This window comes from Triticum aestivum, chromosome 5A, assembly GCF_018294505.1.
Source record: "Triticum aestivum cultivar Chinese Spring chromosome 5A, IWGSC CS RefSeq v2.1, whole genome shotgun sequence".
Taxonomy (NCBI): Eukaryota; Viridiplantae; Streptophyta; class Magnoliopsida; order Poales; family Poaceae; genus Triticum; species Triticum aestivum.
In genome coordinates, this window is record NC_057806.1 from 643,884,724 (window position 1) to 643,891,084 (window position 6,361).

The following is a 6,361-nucleotide window of genomic DNA, read 5'->3' on the forward strand; positions in this document are numbered from 1 at the left end:
ACAAGGAGGTAAATAACTTGCTTGCTTTCTTATTTACAATATTTTATGTTGCTTTCTTATGATATAGTTTCTTTTCCTAGTCAAACGGCATTATCTCCTAGGCCAGTTACAAGGAGCCAAACTGGAATGTCCCCTGCGAAGACTCCATCCAAATATCCTGCAAATTCAATGACGAATCCTCCCAAAAAGCTCACACCGAAGAGGAGGAAGCTCGATCTGTGATATTTGTTTTAGTCACTAGAGAGAGTCATTTGCGATGCAGTCATTTGCAAGTTCTGTGCTACCAAGTTCGTGACGTTTGAAGTTATTTTTTCAATAATTTTATGAGATGTGAACTCACCTCGATAAGTAGATGGTCAAGCATAAACTACTTATTATGTCTTTTCCTCATGTAACATTCTACCGGATGGCACTTTTATCTGATATATCTTGTTATTTTGAGATACTCATCATTTGTTGAATCATTAGTGTGTGTGTTTTCATATATCTATCGTACGCCAACTGCCAGATAACTTGGCAAATCTAGATGCTACTGTGTACGCTTGCTACCAGTCGACATTGTTGGCCTCGCACGAACTGATCTAGAGGCCAGCGATCAGTTCGATCTTTTGTTTCCCTACTATAGTCGTAGCATGTCAATTGTCAAAAGTAAAAAAAAATGAAAATCGTTGCACCTAAAAAAGGATCGTAGCATCTAGCACTGGGCACCACGCTTTTTTTTTGTCTTGGAACGATGGATCAGTATACGACCTGTGTGTAGAGATCAATGTAATGATCGATGTGTATACGATCTGTGACACGCTTTTTTTGTCTTGGAACGATGGATCAGTATACGACCTGTGTGTAGCGATCGATGTGTATACGACATGTGTACACGTGGGATCTTTTACATTTTCACTTAGCACTAATCATCTCTTACGCTCTAGTCCCTGGTTAACGTTTTTGTCAAGAAAAAATAAAATTTTGTAGTTATAATCAAATTCCAACGAACTTAATAATAAATAGTCCATTCTCTCCCTGTTCAGTGTCTGACAATGGCTAAACTTTTTTTTTGTGGGGTAACAATGGCTACAGATAACTGAAGTTTAACTGTTGTACACTTCAGTTAACTCTGTTTCACTGCATGTACTTTCAACGGCCGACAAGAGTAATCTGCATAGCTTAATGCCCGGGGTTGAGTTGGAGCAGATCCACGAGCTTAATGCTACTTTCCAGGAGGCTGATGGGACTCAGGATGGGAATGAGCTGACCTAGCCCTGTTGGCCTCGAGGCCAATTTTGGAGGCCGTGGGCCGACCCATTTCAAAAGAAACCAGCGACCTCGCTGGCCCGATGGGTATCCCGGTCGACCCAAGTTCTAGCTTTTATATATTTTTCCGGCGGTGGTTGCACTTAGAACATTCTCTAAAATATATTTTAATGATACAACAAAATTATGACCTGAATAAGGATGATAATATGAAATATATAAAGTTTCTTACATCTAATTTATAGAGACACATGGATCAAATTGATTCCAGTACGTGTAGTAAGCTAGCTGATTCTTTCTTTTCTAATTTACAAAGACGAAGCTAGCTCACGTAGCAGTACGTGTAATAAGCTAGCTTGCTAATTGGTACTCTAAGTTTGCCGACGCATGATGAATAATTGGTGTACTAAACCTGGATGTATCGACTTTTACCGATATGCTGCACTCGCCAGTACTACTTGTGTCAATTTCTCTGAACTTCCTGTCCCTGAACACACCTGAAGAAATTGACACCTTATCTGAAGAATTCGACAGCTACCAGAAAGACGGACGGCTAGGATGCGCTCCACTTGTGAAAGATCAATGCCCCTCGAAAACCAAGGGCTCCCCTGTTCAGTGTCCGACAAAGGCTACAGTTGACTGAAGTTTCTTTTCTGAAAATATACAGTCAAATGAAGTTTAACTTCTGTAAGCTTGAGTTAACTCTTTTTTTTGCGGGAGACAGTTAACTCTGTTCACTGCGTGTAACTTCAGTTAACCTTCTGCGATTCGTTGAACTTCAGTTAACCTTCTGCGATTCGTTGAATGGGTTATCATCTTATTCTCCAAGTATTATTATCTGTAGCTACTGGTAAAAGTAGAAGCACACTAATTGGTAGATCAAATTAATCGTGTTGTTTCCTTTTATGTCTTTCAGTCCTTTGTTGTCAGTAAATTATTTGGCGTGGAGAAAAGGCCATGGTGCTCTAAATCACTGTCTGATTCATAAATAATATTTTGTTATTTCCTGATGCTTTGACTGGTTTAGTTTCAGCTAAACCGAATGAGTGCTCAATTTTTTCAGTTTCAGTTGTCAGGACACTATACAGAGCATGGAACATCTAGAAGGACAGAAATCGACGCGTCTTTAATCACAAAGCTTTGCTAGAGTCTGCTCTCCTTCAGCTCCTCAAGCAGGACATTCTACAACCAACTCTCTCAGTCCGCTGGCTTTCTGATGTCGACAACAGCCCAGAACCTGAACCTGATTGATGTTCTTCTCTCATTTTCTTTGGGTTGGGCCACCTAAAAAAACGGCTTTGTAATGCAACCTTTGTACTTTATTTATGAAGATTTTCTTCGCTTCTCCAATGTGTCCTCTATGAAAGATTGGCAAGTCACCTTGACATCCTTGACATCCTTGAAACCTGATAATTTGTTAAATTGAAGGCAAGCATCCTTAAGCTGGTGGCAGTTATGTTGGTGAGCTAAAGTCAATGTGGTTGCCACAGTGTCCTTGTTCAGATCCTCACAAAGGATACTTTGGCAAACCAGCTTGAGCCTATCCATTCCATATCTATCTGCAGCCACTAGTAAAAGTCGGACCATCTCATCCTCGCAGCTAGGCAAAGAGTCAGTATAGATGAAATGGAGCAGGGCCTTGAAAACAGCAGGTTGCATGTCCTGGATGGTTATGCACTGCCCCGGCCTCGTCTCCTGCATTGACCCATAGAGCTCTTCTTTCGAAACAGGCGACCGTATAGCAAGAACAAACCTATGTGCTTCAATCATCTCTCCTCCAACAATAAAACTAACATCAAATCCCTCCTTTTCTTCGAGCAACTTGGCAACGTGGTCAGTCATGTTAGCCGTGGCATGTCGATTTTGGTTTCCGTAACATGTGGCCTCTTGAAAAACAGTGGCAGTGCATTCAATCGTCAAGCGATCATTCCTAAGGTACACAAATCCCCCGATCTCACTTCGCCTTATGAAAATAGGAGTCAGTGGAGCAAACCTACTAATATCACCGGACAAAATCCTAGGACCTGTTTTATGCATTGAATACGAGATTCCAGTGCACTGGTCCACCAGCCTCATGTCGCAGGACGCCCGACGTTCAGTGATGCACACAAGCTCAAGATAAACTGAGATGTAATCTTGGCCTTCTCCTTTGTACCCATCAGGGTAGAAGCGTATTACCCAGTTGTGGTCGCCGACCATGAAAACCCCGGACCGTATGTAACTGTTGTCGTCGTGGCCCATACCTCTGTGCTTGTTGTAACCCAAGATATTGAACACATGTGTGCCTTGAGCCTCCTCCGGTGGGGTGCACATAGACATCGTCTTAGAGCCTCCTCCAGTGGGGTGCACATAGACATCGTCTTACATGTCTTCATCACATGAAGAGAAGGAAAGATTGCCGGCATAGAGGAGAAAGAATCACCGCGACTGCGCCGTTGGGTGCTGATGTGAAGGAAAAACGCATTAATCCCAGAGAAAAGCAGAGGGAAAGAGAATCAGGATACATGGGAGTCATCTAGGTGTACCTTCAGGCCTTTGATGGTGACCGGAGGTTGCAGCTGTGGTGGTGGTGCCGAGGATCTAGTCGCCTCGACTTCCCTTTTCTATGTGAGATTTTTTTTTGAGGAAAGACCATCATGACTAGATTTATTGAGTAGAAATAACATTTACATCATCCACGAGCTCCTTCACCAAACAGTCAAGAGGCTCATCCAACCAACTAAGAGAGTACTTATTACTAAAACTAAATTTCGCTAGCGCATGAACTACTTGATTACAAGAACGTAAACAATGCTTAAAGATAACCTTTCCAATTGAAGAGACTATATCCACACATATGTCCGGCCACCAGACGCCGATGATTTAAGCCACATAGCCCAACAATCTGGAGATTCAGCCAGGAAATTTTGGACTAGGTTCCTAACCAAAAAGAACCAGATTGTCGACTGTCCGGATGCCGAAGCCCTAGCGTCCTTTAAACATAGCATCCGCAACGAATGGCTTGCCCGCCACCTCGGCCAAGAAAAGCATAATTCTATGGCAGCCCTCATGGCACTCATGACCCGCTTTTGCGCGGGTGAGGATAGTTGGTTGGCTCGCAGCAAAAACATAGCCAGCGATGCAGGCCCCTTTGAGGTTAAGAACCGCAACGGAGGCAGCCAGTGACGCAACAAACACAAACGCCGAAGCAATGAAGACAACACCGATGACACTGCTGTCAATGCCGGATTCAGCGCCTCCAAGTCCGGCCAGCGGAAAAAGCCATATAAAAGAAACAATCAGGGACCATCCAGCATGGACCGCATACTCGACCATCCGTGCCAAATCCATGGCACCCCAGACAAACCAGCCAACCATACCAACAGTGATTGCTGGGTTTTTAAGCAAGCCGGCAAGTTAAATGCCGAAAACAAGGAAAAGGGATCGCAGAGCAAAGACGATGATGAGGAGCCCCTGCAGCCAAACACAGGGGGACAGAAGAAGTTTCCCCCTCAGGTCAAAACGGTGAACATGATATATGCTACACACATCCCCAAGAGGGAGCGCAAGAGCGCACTCAGGGACGTCTATGCGATAGAGTCAGTCGCCCCAAAATTCAATCCATGGTCATCGTGTCTGATCACTTTTGATCGTCGGGGTCATCCGACCAGTATCCGGCATGGCGGACCAGCCACACCAGTCCTAGACCCAATCATTGATGGATTCCACCTGACGCGAGTCCTCATGGACGGTGGCAGCAGCCTCAATCTGCTCTATCAGGATACAATGAGAAAAATGGGCATTAACCCATCACGGGTCAAGCCCACAAGGATTACCTTTAAAGGAGTCATACCAGGCGTAGAGGCCCGCTGTACGGGCTCAATCACACTATAGGTTGTCTTTGGATCTCCGGACAACTTCCGAAGCGAGGAGTTAATCTTCGACATCGTCCCCTTTCGCAGCGGCTATCACGCACTGCTTGGACGAACCGCATTTGCTAGCACAGGCTTTGGTCAGTCCGCTTTTGGCAGACAAAACCTTCTCGATCACCGCACCCATAAGGATATGGTGTTCATCCACAATGGAAGCGCCTCACAGCACTTCCAGCAGATTATCTGGTGCCTTTGATTGGACAGAGGTCACCGGTGGAACAGGCACACCTCCTCCTTTCATGGAAGGCTGCTCGCTTGACTCCAGAGCCGTGTAGGTCTCCGGCTGGGGGCCGAATTGAACTTGGCCCCCACCACCAGCCCCCATGGGGCCTTTTTCCCCCATGTGTCCGGAGGCCGAGGAGTCATCCTTTGGCGCCACCCCGACGACCTCCGAAACCTCTCCCTGACCTAAGAAGGTCCTTTCGAACACCACCTCGTCATCACCCTTGGGCGAGGGAGAGTGAGCAGGCGGCGGTGAGACGCTGGCCATCTCCTTTGAATCCAGCGAGCCTCCTGTTGAGGATCGTGGGGAGCTGTCACGGGCCGGACTGCAATAGCATAATTTAAACATATTAATATTACAAAGTGGAAAGGCTAGACATTTGGACGTGCATAAGGTACTTACGAGGCAGCCTGAGGCTTGGTTCGGGGGGGGGGGGGGGGCTCCAGACTGCTATCGTCATCCCATGCGGAGTTATCCGCGAGGGAGCCCTTCCCCCTCTTGGGCGCCTTCGCCTCCAGAGTTGGGGAGGCCCCCCTTTTCTTCCTTCCCTTCTCAGGGGGAGTCGTTTTCCTCCTCCTCTTCGTCGTTGTCTTCGGCGGCCGAAGAGTGAGTCTCGTCTCCGGACATCACGTCCGAATCACCTTTTCGGCAAAGGCCACTCCTGGCCCCTTTGGCCGTGTTCTTGGCCTTCTTCTCCGGCACATCATAAGGCGCCGAAAACAGCATCTTCGTCAGAAGTGGGGTTTCTTGGTCTTCGGATAGTTGAGCCGGACAGTTAATCCGCCCCGCTATATCGATCCAGGCCTGAAAAATTGATAGGAAGGCTTAGATTCCTTCCTCAAAATATGCCAGTATAGGGTATACCTTGAAAACATAAAAGAACTTACCGAATTGGCTTGGCGTTTTAAGCTGAGTCCGCGATCCTCGGTCGTGGGCGGTGGTGTCTTGCCGGCCTTGAAGAGCAGTTTACAGATGTCTT

The 6,361-nt window shown here is 46.3% G+C and overlaps 1 pseudogene; it reads right to left on the minus strand.

Annotated features, from left to right (window-relative positions):
- Window positions 1-2,571: 2,571 nt before the first annotated feature.
- LOC123108146 (BTB/POZ and MATH domain-containing protein 1-like) lies at window positions 2,572-3,567 on the minus strand (annotated as a pseudogene).
- Between the last annotated feature and the right edge of the window lie 2,794 nt (window positions 3,568-6,361).